Source organism: Acomys minous (assembly GCF_964271855.1).
Source record: "Acomys minous genome assembly, chromosome: 14".
Classification (NCBI taxonomy): Eukaryota; Metazoa; Chordata; class Mammalia; order Rodentia; family Muridae; genus Acomys; species Acomys minous.
Genome location: NC_140496.1, coordinates 55112513 through 55129752, shown reverse-complemented (window position 1 = coordinate 55129752; position 17240 = coordinate 55112513). Strand labels below are relative to the sequence as shown.

General features: G+C 44.8%; 1 pseudogene across 1 annotated transcript in view; it reads left to right on the top strand.

Annotated features, from left to right (window-relative positions):
- The first annotated feature begins 2104 nt into the window (after nucleotides 1-2104).
- Nucleotides 2105-17240, top strand: part of LOC311582478 (olfactory receptor 5V1-like) — a 32496-nt pseudogene continuing 17360 nt past the window's right edge. The window contains exon 1 of the transcript in view: nucleotides 2105-2154. The product of the transcript in view is annotated as an olfactory receptor 5V1-like (transcript). The remainder of the gene's footprint in view (nucleotides 2155-17240) is intronic.

Below are 17240 nucleotides of genomic sequence, written 5' to 3'. Positions count from 1 at the left end.
ACAAAGACAATTGTTTCAAAATAACTTATGCCATCTATCTCATTTCGCTTTGACAATCTTTCCCTTGTTTCAATTTTCTTGACCACACAGACATCTTACGATGGTTTGACGATCCCTGCTAATCTTGAATATGCTACTAACCTATGGGAAAGCTTTCTGTGCTGTGGTGATGATGTTTTGTGTGTGTGCACTAATGTCAGTCAATATCCACATTAACTGTTTCTACAAGCAAATACCTTTTCAGTTATCATGGTACTACCCAAAAAAGTTGAAAACATCTTGATTTCTACTGTGCATCATGTTGAGCGATGTGACATGGTATTTCCCCAGTATCTGCCCATGCCAGAAGGCTAGCTGTTCTGGTGCAGGTTGTAAGAGGTTTGGGGAAAAGTTTTGATTATTACATGTAGATCGGCAAACCTGGACCTTTGCTGACCAACCCACAGTGACTGGCACCATTTACAGAGAGCACTATTCATGAGCTGGAGGAGGCTTGATTTCCAAGAAATCACACAGCTCACTCAACTTCTGGTATGCCACAGAAGCCGGTGATTAGACAGTGTAGGATACAGAACCTCGGTGGTTGCAGGAGAACACGGTTCTTGGTTGTGGGCAATTATAGAACATAATATAGAGCTGGCGAGATTGTTAAGATACCTGCAGCAAAGGCTGATGACCCTGAGACCCTCATGGTGGGAGATGAAAACTGACTCCTTCAATCAGAAAGTTACTGTTTCTTTCTTTCTTTCTTTCTTTCTTTCTTTCTTTCTTTCTTTCTTTTATCATCACATGCAAGTTGTGGTATGCATGTGTGAAATAAAAAATAAATAAATAAATAAATAAATCCGAACTTAATATGACCCTAACCTATGACTTCAGACGATCCAGGACACTAAGAAAAGGCCTCCAGTAGACTACAGTTGCCTGCACTTATCTCTCTGGGTGGCTTATCTTTCCCTCCCTGGTCAGTTTTCCCAGTTGGCTGTACCTTTTTCCACTGAAATTCATCTGTCCTCGCTTTCCCTCATATGTACTTGACTCTGACCTCAGAATTCTGGCAGAGAATGTTATTATTTCTGTGCCCAACAAGGTGCTCATTAACAGACCATCAATAAATGAACAGACAAATGCACACTTCTTTTAGCTTTTTGAAATCTAAAAAGCTGCTCCTCCTCCTCTTCTTCCTTCTTCTCCCCCTCCCTCTCTTACACACACACACACACACACACACACACACACACACACACACACGGTGGGGGTTGATAGAAGGCAACTTCTGAAACTCAAATTAATCAATTCAATAGCCAACGGAAATACACCAATGCTTTCCAAAGCATTTGGACAAGTTATTAGTGACATAGTCATCAATGGTTTGGAATCTGTCCTGTCCCTGTAACTAAGATGGCTCCAGAAGGGGCAATAGAAATATTTTTTCTCGACATCTTTGTGGGCAGGACAATTCAGGTGTGGCTGGACCATATGTTCAAATATTCTCAAACAGCTTACTAGTTAAAAAAAAAGTTTGGTTGGGAGCTGCGGATGTAACTGGAATGTACCTCAAACGCACTCAGAACGTTGTCTTTCTTCTTTCTCTGCTTCAGGTCAAGAACGGTAAAGACAGACTTCCGGTAGAGGGCGTTCCCTTTGATTGATGGCCAAAGGTCAGACTCCCGAGGCAGTTGTGACAAGCAAGTGTGACTTCTTGGTTTATCTCCATTGTTTCATCTTAAATTCTGTAAATGAGATGACGCAGATGAGCAGAGCTGCAGTTCCTTCTCGTCTGCATTTTATTAACTTTATGGCTTCTCTTCTTGCATGATATTACCTAATTACATCCTTCAAAGAAGCCCTGACATACCACTCTCCACTTTCAATTATTCACTCCATCGAAGGGGATCATGAAATATCCACCCCCTTCTCGACAATCCACCAGCAACTGGGTCACTGTGGGAAAGGGATGATGGGAAATTGGGAACACGAGCCCAATTAGGAGGTCTCACGGGGAGTCTGGCTCTCGCCCTGTTTCCATGCGAGCCAATTTTCTAGGCACACAGTAGCTCAGCTCTCAGAGCCACAGAAGCCCACACAGTATTATCACCCAACTATGTCGCTCACGCTCCTCAGTGAGCGTATTCCAAAGCCATCGTACTACGAGTAACTCCGGGATGTTTTCAAAACCCATTCGTTTGCGAAGAATCATATTGCTCCTGATGTTTTATGGAAAGCACTGTGGCCTGTGAAATCCCCGGGGGGAGGAGATCCCAGGCCGCTGCTGATGGGGGTTGCTTCGATGGCAGTGTCCCTTAAGGCATCCGCTATGCCGTTTACAAGGGGATCAGCTATGCAGACAGCTTGTGACTGTGCTCAGACTCCCTTCTTTGGCTCTGTCTTGATGGGACGTGTCCTCTCCTGCTGGCTGACCAAAACCGGCTTAGGGAGGGAATGGTCTTAGCTCACGCCTTACACTTTTCAGATCACAGTCACTGTGTGAGGGAAGCTAGGGCAGGAATTCACACAAATGAACTGAAGCCGAAACCAAGGAGGAACGTGGCTTACTGGTTGGCTTCCTGTCACATCATTAGATAGCATTCGTATATAGCCCAGGCCTACCTGCCTACAGTGGGGTTGGCTCGCCCACATCAATCATCAATCCAGGGAGTCTCTCCTAGGCATGCCCACAGACGTTCAGGCAGGTCTTCAGGTGAGGTGTGGTCCTCTTTCCAAGGGTTTCTAGGTTTGTGCCAGGTTAACAATGAAGATTCACCAGCATCCTACCCACTAAGGAAGCCTGTCACACCTGCACTGTTCTCACTCAGGAGGCCTGTCACAAATCCTGTACCTACTCAGGAGGCCTGTCACACCTGCACTGTACCCACTCAGGAGGCCTGTCACTCCTGCACTGTACCCCCTCAGGAGGCCTGTTACAACTGTACTGTACCCCCTCAGGAGACCTGTCACAACTGTACTGTACCCACTCAGGAGGCCTGTCACACCCACACTGTACCCACTCAGGAGGCCTGTCACACCTGCACTGTACCCACTCAGGAGACCTGTCACACCCGCACTGTACCCACTCAGGAGGCCTGTCACACCTGCACTGTACCCACTCAGGAGGCCTGTCACACCTGCACTGTACCACTCAGGAGGCCTGTCACACCAGCACTGTACCCACTCAAGAGGCCCATCACACTAGCACTGTACCCACTCAGGAGGCCTGTCACACTCACACTGTACCCACTCAGGAGGCCTGTCACACCTGCACTGTACCCACTCAGGAGGCCTGTCACACCCACACTGTACCCACTCAGGAGGCCTGTCACACCTACACTGTACCCACTCAGGAGGCCTGTCACACCCACACTGTACCCACTCAGGAGGCCTGTCACACCAGCATTGTACCCACTCAGGAGGCCTGTCACACCAGCATTGTACCCACTCAGGAGGCCCATCACACCAGCACTGTACCCACTCAGGAGACCCATCACACCAGCACTGTACCCACTCAGGAGGCCTGTCACACCTGCACTGTACCCACTCAGGAGACCTGTCACACCAGCACTGTACCCACTCAGGAGGCCTGTCACACCAGCACTGTACCCACTCAGGAGGCCTGTCACACCAGCACTGTACCCACTCAGGAGGCCCATCACACCAGCACTGTACCCACTCAGGAGGCCCATCACACCAGCACTGTACCCACTCAGGAGGCCCATCACACCAGCACTGTACCCACTCAGGAGGCCTGTCACACCTGCACTGTACCCACTCAGGAGACCTGTCACAACTGTACTGTACCCACTCAGGAGGCCTGTCACAACTGTACTGTACCCACTCAGGAGACTTGTCACACCCACACTGTACCCACTCAGGAGGCCTGTCACACCCACACTGTACCCACTCAGGAGGCCTGTCACACCTGCACTGTACCCACTCAGGAGACCTGTCACACCCACACTGTACCCACTCAGGAGACCTGTCACACCCACACTGTACCCACTCAGGAGGCCTGTCACACCCATACTGTACCCACTCAGGAGGCCTGTCACACCCATACTGTACCCACTCAGGAGGCCTGTCACACCAGCACTGTACCCACTCAGGAGACCTGTCACACCCACACTGTACCCACTCAGGAGGCCTGTCATACCCACACTGTACCCACTCAGGAGGCCTGTCACACCTGCACTGTACCACTCATGAGGCCTGTCACACCTGCACTGTACCCACTCAGGAGGCCTGTCACACCAGCACTGTACCCACTCAGGAGGCCTGTCACACCTGCACTGTACCCACTCAGGAGGCCTGTCACAACTGTACTGTACCCACTCAGGAGGCCTGTCACACCCACACTGTACCCACTCAGGAGACCTGTCACACCTGCACTGTACCCACTCAGGAGGCCTGTCACTCCTGCACTGTACCCACTCAGGAGTCCTGTCACACCCACACTGTACCCACTCAGGAGACCTGTCACACCTGCACTGTACCCACTCAGGAGACCTGTCACACCCATACTGTACCCACTCAGGAGGCCTGTCACACCCACACTGTACCCACTCAGGAGGCCTGTCACACCTACACTGTACCCACTCAGGAGGCCTGTCACACCCACACTGTACCCACTCAGGAGGCCTGTCACACCAGCATTGTACCCACTCAGGAGGCCTGTCACACCAGCATTGTACCCACTCAGGAGGCCCATCACACCAGCACTGTACCCACTCAGGAGACCCATCACACCAGCACTGTACCCACTCAGGAGGCCTGTCACACCTGCACTGTACCCACTCAGGAGACCTGTCACACCAGCACTGTACCCACTCAGGAGGCCTGTCACACCAGCACTGTACCCACTCAGGAGGCCTGTCACACCAGCACTGTACCCACTCAGGAGGCCCATCACACCAGCACTGTACCCACTCAGGAGGCCCATCACACCAGCACTGTACCCACTCAGGAGGCCCATCACACCAGCACTGTACCCACTCAGGAGGCCTGTCACACCTGCACTGTACCCACTCAGGAGACCTGTCACACCCACACTGTACCCACTCAGGAGACCTGTCACACCCACACTGTACCCACTCAGGAGGCCTGTCACACCCATACTGTACCCACTCAGGAGGCCTGTCACACCCATACTGTACCCACTCAGGAGGCCTGTCACACCAGCACTGTACCCACTCAGGAGACCTGTCACACCCACACTGTACCCACTCAGGAGGCCTGTCATACCCACACTGTACCCACTCAGGAGGCCTGTCACACCTGCACTGTACCACTCATGAGGCCTGTCACACCTGCACTGTACCCACTCAGGAGGCCTGTCACACCAGCACTGTACCCACTCAGGAGGCCCATCACACCAGCACTGTACCCACTCAGGAGGCCTGTCACACCTGCACTGTACCCACTCAGGAGACCTGTCACAACTGTACTGTACCCACTCAGGAGGCCTGTCACAACTGTACTGTACCCACTCAGGAGACTTGTCACACCCACACTGTACCCACTCAGGAGGCCTGTCACACCCACACTGTACCCACTCAGGAGGCCTGTCACACCTGCACTGTACCCACTCAGGAGACCTGTCACACCCACACTGTACCCACTCAGGAGACCTGTCACACCCACACTGTACCCACTCAGGAGGCCTGTCACACCCATACTGTACCCACTCAGGAGGCCTGTCACACCCATACTGTACCCACTCAGGAGGCCTGTCACACCAGCACTGTACCCACTCAGGAGACCTGTCACACCCACACTGTACCCACTCAGGAGGCCTGTCATACCCACACTGTACCCACTCAGGAGGCCTGTCACACCTGCACTGTACCACTCATGAGGCCTGTCACACCTGCACTGTACCCACTCAGGAGGCCTGTCACACCAGCACTGTACCCACTCAGGAGGCCTGTCACACCTGCACTGTACCCACTCAGGAGGCCTGTCACAACTGTACTGTACCCACTCAGGAGGCCTGTCACACCCACACTGTACCCACTCAGGAGACCTGTCACACCTGCACTGTACCCACTCAGGAGGCCTGTCACTCCTGCACTGTACCCACTCAGGAGTCCTGTCACACCCACACTGTACCCACTCAGGAGACCTGTCACACCTGCACTGTACCCACTCAGGAGACCTGTCACACCCATACTGTACCCACTCAGGAGGCCTGTCACACCCACACTGTACCCACTCAGGAGGCCTGTCACACCCACACTGTACCCACTCAGGAGACCTGTCACACCCACACTATACCCACTCAGGAAGCCTGTCACACCTGCACCATACCCACTCAGGAGGCCTGTCACACCCACACTGTACCCACTCAGGAGGCCTGTCACACCTGCACCATACCCACTCAGGAGACCTGTCACACCTGCACCATACCCACTCAGGAGGCCTGTCACACCCACGCTGTACCCACTCAGGAGGCCTGTCACACCTGCACCATACCCTCTCAGGAGGCCTGTCACACCCACGCTGTACCCACTCAGGAAGCCTGTCACACCCATGCTGTACCCACTCAGGAAGCCTGTCACACTAAGCTTCCTTCTGCCTCTGTTAACCTCTGCCTTATGTACTGTAGGAGCCGCCACACCTTGGCTTGTATAAGGAAACGCTTATATTTCAATTTTTTAATTTGTCTAACTCCTTTTCATTCTATTTGCCTACATGTCCCATTAAGTATGGATGGTGAGTACAAGTCGGTCTGCTGGCTGAGCCCAGAGGTCAACAGATAGAGTGAAAAGCACAGCATCAACTAAATGCGATGATGCACAGCTATGGTACTCCCAGCCCCAGGAGGGCAGAGGCTGCAGGAGCGTTTTAGGCCACCCAAATGAATTTTAAGCTAATTTAGGTTTCATTGTGAAACCCTGTCTCAAAGAAAATAAAAAGCATAGGAAAATGTGGCTGTTATTTGGTGCTTGTTGAACTCTGTCAACTTGCTAACTAACTAACCTAAGCCTACGTTTTCTTATTTGTAAACTGGGATAGTAATGTTTAATTTGATCTCTAGTGGATTCCTGCAAGCCAAAAATGCTAAATCTAAAATCCCCTCATCCAATCCCTTTCTGGCTGTGTAGCTTTCAGTCATATCTCTTTCCTTTTAATCTTTTCATCTGCTGCTCATCTGTCCTGTTCTTTGCTTATTATCTTGTGATCAGCTGTCTAGATGTTTGAACTTTCACATGCGGCTGTTAAGAGGTTCCATCTATAAGGGTAGCCTGCTTCCTTTTATTTTTGCTGATGACAATATTTTGCATATTTCTTATAAAAATCAACGCAGTCCGTGGGATGAGTAACTGCAGGCTAACTCTGATGGCCCATGAAACTATTTTCTGGACCACAACTAATAGTTGAGACCCCTTCACAGAAAGCTGTATGCTCTGGACTGAGGTGCACAGCCAGAGAGCCTGAGAACACGGGTGGAGTCTGCCACAGTATCTTAAGTGCTTCTTCACTCCCTGAAAGAGCTTTCTGCCAGTCTGAGATACCTAATCATGCACACTTGTTTTGTGGTCAAATAACTCTGAAGATGCTAAGTGAGGGTAGCTCAAGCGTAGGCCTTCGGTACATCCCCAGTCAAGCCCTCTGCTGTTAGAGGCACACTACATATTCCATACCCATGTCAAAAGGCCACGGATCCAGCATAGTCCAGTTGTTAATGATCTTCAGCACAAAGGCGTTCTCTAAGACACTTCTAGAGTTGGAGTCGTTTTGATGGCTCTCCTTGCCAAGGATGTGTCGATGACATGGCCTTTCTGCTGATGAGCCAGCTGCTTTCCTGCTTTTCTGAAAATTATAAACCGCTCAGATATGGTTTTGCTCTGAAGAAAACCCAGGACTCTTGCCCAGCAGGCTACTTTTGTGGCTGTGTTGGACACCTATAGGATGCCAACTATCTTTTCAGAATGGGGAGGTGGCAGAGCAATGCGGAGTGAGGTGCATTCCGCTTGACTTTCTTATAAATGAGAACTAAGGGTTCCGCGCTCCAGCCTCCTCACACCTGGCTGTTGACAAGCTACAGAAGAAGGCTTGGGATCCAGTTTCTGCAGGAAACTTGCCACCATTTTGGGGGGGCACTAACTTCTGACCTGATCATTAACCTCTTTTCTGAACACATATGGTGACACTGGGCATAAGTGGTAGAAAACTTTGCAGCAAAAGCTGGAAAATCCTGTGTGCCTAGGCACCATGGGTTCTGCCTCAGTGATGGCTTCCTGAGAAAAAATTCTGAATCAGGAAGATTTTGGGCCCATACGATCAGGGTGGCCGAATAATTTCAGGGACCATGGTACACTTCCAAACATGCACAATAAGTCAGAAGCCCTTGAGTTCCCTAGTCACACAGCTTATGGGCTATCTTTTTGCATTAAACTATGAATACAGTTTGTCTGGGCCCAATACTTTAGTGGAAGCTTACGCCACTCCATAAAGCATATTTAATTTCTCTGATGATTCTTCTGCATTGAGCCATTCTCTCTGGCCCTAGACACTAATGCACCCATGACAAGATTGCTCTCCACTCTTTATGTGTCATCACAGAAAGAGGCATTCACTCTGCTATTTACATTTCCTCTGTACCAGCCTTCCAAGGTGACTTTAAAATACAAGAAAGATGCTTTGTCTGTCCAGAGGCTGTACTGAGGTGCAGTTGATATGCAGGGTACCACACACATTTGAAGTGCACAGTCTGATGATTAGACAGGCGTACACTGCTGAAACCATCTGATTTCTATCTTTCTATTACATATTTGCTTTTGTCATCTTTAAAAATCTCTTCTCTAAATGGAATTATACACATATAAAAAATTCTTGCCAGCATATGCACCTGGAAATTCACCCAATGTTGATGCATGAGTCGGTGGGTTGTGCTTTTCTGCTTTTTCCCCCTCTTTCTTGATTCCTTTCTCATTGCAGTGGTATCCTAGCACATGGCTATACTAGGCTCTGATTGTCCCATATTCTTGCTAACATTTGGTTCAGTCTTTAAAATGTTAGTCCCCCGAGAGGAGGGGTACTGGTGGCTTGTTTTAGTCTTAATTTGGGTCACCATAACAAATATGTTGATCACACTTTTATATACTTAATTGCTATCTGCACATCTTTCCTGAAGTGTGTGTTCAAATGTTTGATCCTTTTTTGAAGTTTGTTTATCTTAGAGTTGGAAAGTATTCTTTTATAGTCTGCATAGAAGTTTGCATTAAAACTAGACTCGTGGCACAGAGCCTTAATCTCAGCACTCAGGAGGCAGAGACAAGTGGATCTATACGAGTCTGAGGCCAGCATGACCTATATAGAGAGTTCTAGGGCAGCCAGACATAAAGACCCTGTCTCAAAAAAAGACCTAAACAGACAAGTTTATATTAATTCTTTTCTGTTGATGTAATAAAACACTAGCCAGAACTTGAGGAAGAAGGGTTTTATGTCGGCTTATAACTTCTAGGTTACAGTCCAACATTGAGGAGCAGAGCCAGGGCAGGAACTGAAGCGGTGGCTATGGAGGAATGCTGCTTACGGCCTTGCTCCCATGGCTTGTTCAGCATGCTTCCTACTACTACTCAGCTCTGGATATACATACATATACATATACATATACATATACATATACATATACACATACACATACACACACACATACACACACATCATATACATAAACATATACCCCATATACACATAAATGTCTATTATGTACAATATACATTGTATATAAATAGATATGTTTAAACTTAATTGATGTAAGTAGATTGACTCTTGTCATGATATACAGTCCTTGTCAATGTTTTGCTTTTGATAATAATACACCTTCTCTTATTCTCTTGTGTTTCAATTTTTCTTTCTCTTTCTTTTTACTCTCAGCATTCTTTTGTATTTGATATAAGATCCTTGTAGACACATATAGTTATTGTATCATTTTTATTGTTCTCTTTTTGAAAATAAATAGTCTGCTATCTCTGTCTTTTACCTTGAACACCTAGACCATTTAAACTCAATATACTTAAATGTTTTTACATATTTTATTAATATTACATCTCACTTGTTATCCCATCCCTTGTATCTTCCCATTCCTCCCTCCCTCCCATTTTCCCCTTACTCCTCTCCCCTATGACTATGACTGAGGGGGACATCGTGGCCTTCTATATGCTCATAGGGTATCAAGTCTCTTCTTGGTAGCCTGCTATCCTTCCTCTGAGTGCCACCAGGCCTCCCCATCCAGGGGACATGGTCAAATATGGGGCACCAGAGTTTATGTGAAAGTCAGTCCCCACTCTCCACTCAACTGTGGAGAATGTCCTGTCCATTGGCTAGATCTGGGTAGGGGTTCGAAATTTATTGCACGTATTTTCCTTGGCTGGTGCCATAGTTTGAGCAGGACCCCTGGGCCCAGATCTATCCATCATAATGTTCTTCTTGTAGGTTTCTAGGATCCTCTGGATCCTTCTATTTCCCCATTCTCCCATGCTTCTCAATATATACTTAAATGTTAACATAGCAAGTTAGAGATTGAATATGCCATCTATTATCATCTATTTTTTCTCTGTTTATTTCTTTGGTTTCCTCCACCTTATTATTGATTCAATATTCCATGTTGATTTACTTACAGTGCTTTAGTGTGTCTCTTAGTGCATTTTAGTGATTATATAGGTGTTACATTATTTATACATAAACTATAATTCTATATATGTCACCAATTTGTCAATTCAAGAGCTATGCAGGAGCACTGCCTCCTTTACATCTTTTCACCCTCCACACTAATGGTTTAATTATATCAAATGTTGGATCTACATACACTGAAAACTACATACATTGACACATTGCTACAGTTTTGCTTAAAGAGCTTGTGTGGACAAAGGAAGTATATTTATTCATATCTATACCCTCTCCATTTTTCTTCTCTCCTTGAACTATTAAGGTTAGTTCTCTTTAGTTTCCTTCCTTTTTAGAAAAGTTCCACGAAGAACTCCTTTTAAGGGGCATCTTTCTGTGGCATCAGTTGACATCTTAGTGTGGATGAGGAATCTTACAAGGTGCTACACCTAGATGAAGAGCTACAGGAAATTAATAACTGATGAGAGAGAGAGACTCAGTCTTCACCAGGGATAAGCCTCCTGATTGGCTTTCCCAAGGCCAAGAGGTCATCCCTACAACATATATGTACAAACAACACTAAATAAACCATTAGGTTGTATTTATATATTTATTAGCATATATGTATATGTACACACACACACACATCAACAAGAGTTGGCCATATAATAATAAGAGGCCATGAATTTGAGATATTGGGGCACAGGAGGGTTTGGTGGGAGGAGGAGAAAATGATGTAAGTCCAATACACATACATAAATTTTAGAAATAAATAAAAAGAAGAAGTTCTTATAAAGTAGATCTTTGGTGATAAAGCTTCATAGTGCTCCTTCTGCCAAGAAGGTCCTAGTTTCCCCTCTTTGCTGAAGGGCTAGTTTTGATGAATATTTCAACCAGATTCAGAGCTACCATTCTTCCAATACTTGAAAATTCTGGTGCTAATCAGTTTTCCATTACTGTGATGAAATATCTAGCTTAATCAGCTTAAAATAATGGAGCTACTTTGGCTCACAGTTCTTAAAGTTTTAGTCCATGGTCAATAAAAAAAAACAATTCAAGCACAACTACAACATTAGACCTGATCATCATACCAAAGCTAAGAATCTATAGAACAGAGGGAAGAGCTGATCCATAAACTAAAGGCATAGGAAACCTATTTGATTAAACCTATTTAATGAAACAAGGACAGAGTTCCTAATCCCAGGAGAATATGCACTCAAAAATACAAGGGGCACTTAGGACCCCAAGTGACATGAGCAAAGAAGAAATTCCCCAAGACACACTGGAGTCACAATGCTAAGACTATAGAGCAGGTAAACAAAATTAAAAGCTGCTAGATGAAAATGCCAATTTACTTACAAATTACCTTACACCCAAATCACATCTGACTTCTCTGGCGCTACACTATCAGTCTTATGATTATTCAACTACCAACCAAAAGGATTATATCCAGAAAAAAATATTTTCAAATTGGTGAATAAATAAGAACCTTTAGAGAAAACTATAAATTAAAACAGTCTATGACCTCTAAGCCAGAAGATACTTTAGGGAATTCTATACACAGAGGAAGAAGAAAGTCACAAACACAGGAGAACATAAAAATAAATTTTATGCATTGACTAGATGAATAAAGAGAAGTAGGGAAGAATCAAATATGTCTAGTGACACAACAAACAGTTTTCTTACAAAGCAGGGAAGGAACAAAAAATTACATGAGCCAGCAAACAGCTCTCAATAATAATCTTGAATATATGGTCTGAACTCTAATTGAAAGATGCAAATACACACACACACACACACACACACACACACACACACACACATACACACACACACACATGCAACAGTTTGCTCCTTATAAGAGGCAAGGGACACACAAAAGTACACAAAGGCTGAAAATGTTGGGGTTGGATCCAATATGCCAAACAGGTGCAAACGACGGACAAGTGAACAGCTGGTCTCTTCTCAGGGAATGCAAACTTCAATCCAAAATTATTTGGAAGAGTTAAAGAAGGTCACTACAGATAAAGAAAGGAAAAATAAACCAAGAATGAATAGAAGAGATGCACTGAGCATGAGTACACTTAGATTCACAAAATGAAAATTACAGGAAAAGAAGAGATCAATAGGTCAAGAGACAGTAATCTTGGGTGATGTCGATATTCTCATCAATAGCTAGATCATTCAAACAAAATTCTCATTCCTTCCTCTTTTCCCTTTTCTCTTTCCCTCATATCCTTTTTATTTTTCAATCTTAACTGTGACCTCAACAAACTAATAATCTTTAATAATAAACTCTCTGATCCATAACAGTCTTTCAACTCTCTCTTCTCAGGTAATTTTCTTATCTTGATTTTTTTTCTTAATTGATTTAATACCAACCCCCATCCTTACCCAGTCCATATTTCCTATGCTCACAATTTTAGTAACTAATGTATTATTATAAACTGTTCTATCCTTGATTATTTATTCAACAATAATTATTGACATTAGAGAGAACTGCTTTTTAACTGTTTAATAGGACATAAGTGTAGTGGGCCTATTCATCAGCCATGTTTGCTTCTGCATCTAATCGTCCATTTTGTGAGTAATATAAGGGCCACACTAGATATGCTGGATTCATGAACTAAGAACTTAACTTCTGGGCTAAACACACAAACCATCACAACCTTGCCCCTTAGCTTAAATATTGAAACTACTTTAATTGAATTAGTATAGCTAATTAAATCCAAACAATGAAATAACAGATGCAAGGATCAATTAAATAATATAAGAAACATGAAAAAGCAAGTAAGAAAGACCCCCCCACACAATACACACACACACACACACACACACACACACACACACACACACACACACACTACCAATTTCACAGTAATGGCTCCCAGAGAGAGCTAATTAGGTAAAATCCCAAACAAAAACTTAAAAGAAAAAAGAATGTTTAATAAAAAAACAAAGAAGATACAAGCAAATAAACAAAATAAATTAAAAGAGAATACAAAAGGCTAAATGCAAAAAGAAAGTCGTTATAAGATGTGGAACTGGAATTGAATAAAATGAAAGATATGGGCTTCGACCTTTTCCAATCTACTTTATTTGGGGTTCTTTAGTGCTTATACCTCCCTTCCAACCCACCTACCCTAGACAGGAGAGAAAAGAAGTTAATAGGAACAGGAGAAATAGATCCTTTTGGACTCAGTTCCTGGAGTGAATCCCCTGGTGTAATCGGCAGGACTTCAGCAGACCAGCAATTCAACCAAAGTTGCTGCTGGAACCTGGAACAGCAGCTGAACACACAGAGCTTTGAAGCATTCTCTGGAGCAATTCTCTCTAGGAGAGTCCTGAAGTGGAGTGATGAACAGCCAAACAATACCAAGACCCAAAAGTCCCCGCCTCCTGTTTTGGGCTCATATTTATATCTTCTCTCAGAGTCTGTACTAAGTTGTGTTTCAGCTGGCAAACCCCAAGCCCCCGCATGAGGTGGTTCATCTTCTAGTGGATAAACTTTACCTGATCTCTCACAAGTCTGTTCCCCATCCTATACTTGGGATCAAAACAAAAACATGTGTACATCCACTACAAATAGGAATATCAAAAACAGTTGAATTGAAATTTTAGAAGGAGAAAACGTAGTAAGTCACATTACAAACATAGTAGAAAGCTCAATTCTAGAATAAATCAAATGGAAAATAGAATATTGGCGATAGAAGACAAGATGGAAAAATTACAACATTGAGATAGCAATCGAGATAAGATAATAAAAACTATGAACAGAGCATGTGGGTTTCATAGAACACTGTTTAAAAACCAAATTTGCAAGTCATGGAGATAGAAAAGAGATAAAATGCACATCAGGCTAAAGACAAAAGCAGCATATTTAATAAAAATCATAGCAGAAAACTTCCCCAAACTAGAGAAAGACAAAGCCATTCTATGGTCCCGAGATATACAGAACACCAAACAGACGTAACTATGAGGGCGCCTCCCAGTATAGCATAATTGAAACACAAAGAACAAAGGGAAGTACTGAAAGCAGTAAGAGAAAAATATCAAATAGTATATAAAGACAAAACCACTGGAGTTCCAGAAGTTTCTCAACGTAACCCTAGAAGCCAAGGAGTGTGGGGTGATGGAATCTACCTTCTGAAAGACAGTAACTGCCAGTGCAGATTCCTCTTGTCATAGCAGAAGGAGAAAGAACTTTTTATAGTTAAAAATGAACTGAAGCAATCCGTGACCACTAAGCCAACTTTACAGAAGATGCTCTTCAGATTGAAGAGGAAAATAAACTCATTTATAAAACTACAGGAAAGAACATGCTAGAAGACTAGTGAAGGAATAGGAAGAGCCAAACACTGGAAAATCAACAAAATGACAGGAAGTAGTACGTTAGTGAGTACTTTGAATATTAACAGACAGAAATGCTTATTCTTGATTGTCACGTTGAATACACCTGGAGTCATTTAAGCAATGCCTTTGGGCAGGTCTCAGAACTTTTGCAGGAAGGATTTAGCCAGGAGAGAAGATTCTCTTAGAATGGGCAAAACCTTCCAGGTATAAAGATGTCCAAAGAGAAGGCTTGCTTGCCTACCTTTTCTTTGTGCTGGTGGGTGCATCTATCCTGCTGCTGCCGCAGCCACCACCGCCACTGCCATCCATCACTGGCATCAGAACCCATCTTCTTCAGCCTTTGATTATGGACTGATTAAAAGAAACCCTCCAGAAATCTTCCCACTCTTCAGGACCAAGCTGGGACTGAAGTGTATGACATGGTAGACAGCCTCTCCAGTGTGCAGGTGGCCACTGTTGGACTACCCAGCTCCTACTGTGTAAACCCAACCCAAATTTGTCCCCTTTTATAATATATTTGTGTGTATATTCATCCTATTAGCTATTTTTCCTCTAAAGAACTCTGGCTAATACCAGGATGTTGGAGGATGGTTTTGTGTACTGTGTATGCAAATGCTGATTTCTGTACCCAGAGATCTGGTTGCCATCAGACTTTGACATTGTCATTATTATGAAGTGTCTCCATCATCTTCTGGTTGGCCAAATAAAGAGCTGAGTGGCCAGTAGCTGGGCAGGACTTTCGAAGCCCAGAGAAGAGAGGGTCTCAGGTGGGGACCAAGAGTCACCAAGAACACGGATGAAGAAGGAACAGCCAGGTGAGACTAAGATGTCAGGTAACAGGCCATGTGGCTGGGACACAGGCCAGGCCACTATTGGTGGGTTCCAACAGCAGGATGTCTGCCCAGCTACAGTGCCCGAAGCTTTTAATAAATATAAAAGGCTCCGTGTCACTGTTCAGAGCTAGGGCAAGCATAGAAAAGCCTTGCAATTTACACCAGGAGTGGTTGTAGAAAACAGAATAGTAAAGATAAATTTCTCTACTGGGGTTGGTGGCAACTGGAGTTGGCTCTGTTTGCCTAAGCATGGAGTTGGTATCTCCAGGAGTGTGGAGAGCACAGATAGCTCATGATGTGGGCTACTTAGGTTCTGTTCAAGACCTAGCTCTTCTCATCTTGTGCTACAGTTTCAATCCACCTTGGCAGCCTAGATTTTCACTTACATTACTGAAAGCCACTCTCATTCATCAGGACTTCATTCGTGCGCCTCCCTCCTTCCTTCCCTTTTCTCCTGGCCTTCACTAACGGTTTGCTGTCTGTCAGTCACGTGCGGTTGATGTATTACGTAATCAAGGGAATACGAAGCGTATGATTTGTACTGTTCAGTGTTAGGCTTTAGGGATGGAGATGCGGGTCAAGAGAGGGACAGAGTCAGCCCATTCTTCAGGCAAAAAGGGATCAACGCTGTCAGCAGAGTGAGAACGGCGGTGAGGGTGCAGCACACCTGATGGCGGAGCAAGATGTCTTCTTCCAACACCTCTTAGGCATAGGTATAGAGCGACAAAAATAGTGCAAGCAAGGAGCAGGTAAAGGCCCCGTGGTATTGCTAGGTAAGGATGAAGGAGTCTGCCAGTCAGGCTGCTGTGGTTGCTTGGAAACGTCAGAGTTCATTCCTGCATAACCAGTTAGATGGAGATTTATGTGCAACAGTGAGCCTAGCTAACATGTCACCTGACGTACATGAGAGATGGTTACAGTGTGACCTGTGAGACATGACAGCACTTAGGCTGTCTCTGAACTCCTGGGTGGCAAGGAGGCTAGCATGTTCTTGTCCTGCTCATAGCCCTTTCTATTTAGGGACTGGCTTCTGGGGGGCTTGTTTCTAGGACAAACAGCTCGCTGTGTAGAACTGACTTTTAGTATTTGGTGTATGTGTGTATGTACGTATGTATGTATGTGTGTATGTATGTATGTATGTATGTATGTATGTATGTATGTATGTATGTGTGTATATATGGTGTTTTAAAAAAGAACCATAGAAGAAGAATGTATTTGGTGTTCCTAGTTTAGCTCTTGTAAGGAGCAAGGAATTAGTGACTCTTAATATAAAACATTTTTACATTTGTCAAAAAATAAGTCACACAGTGATGCTGGCTGTTTGCTTCTAGTGTCCATTGATGAAGTAACTGCGTGGGTTAGATTTTTGTAAACTCAACATGTGATAGAGTCATCTCAGAAGAGGGAACCTCAATTGAGAAACTGCACCCACAAGATTGGTCTGTAGGC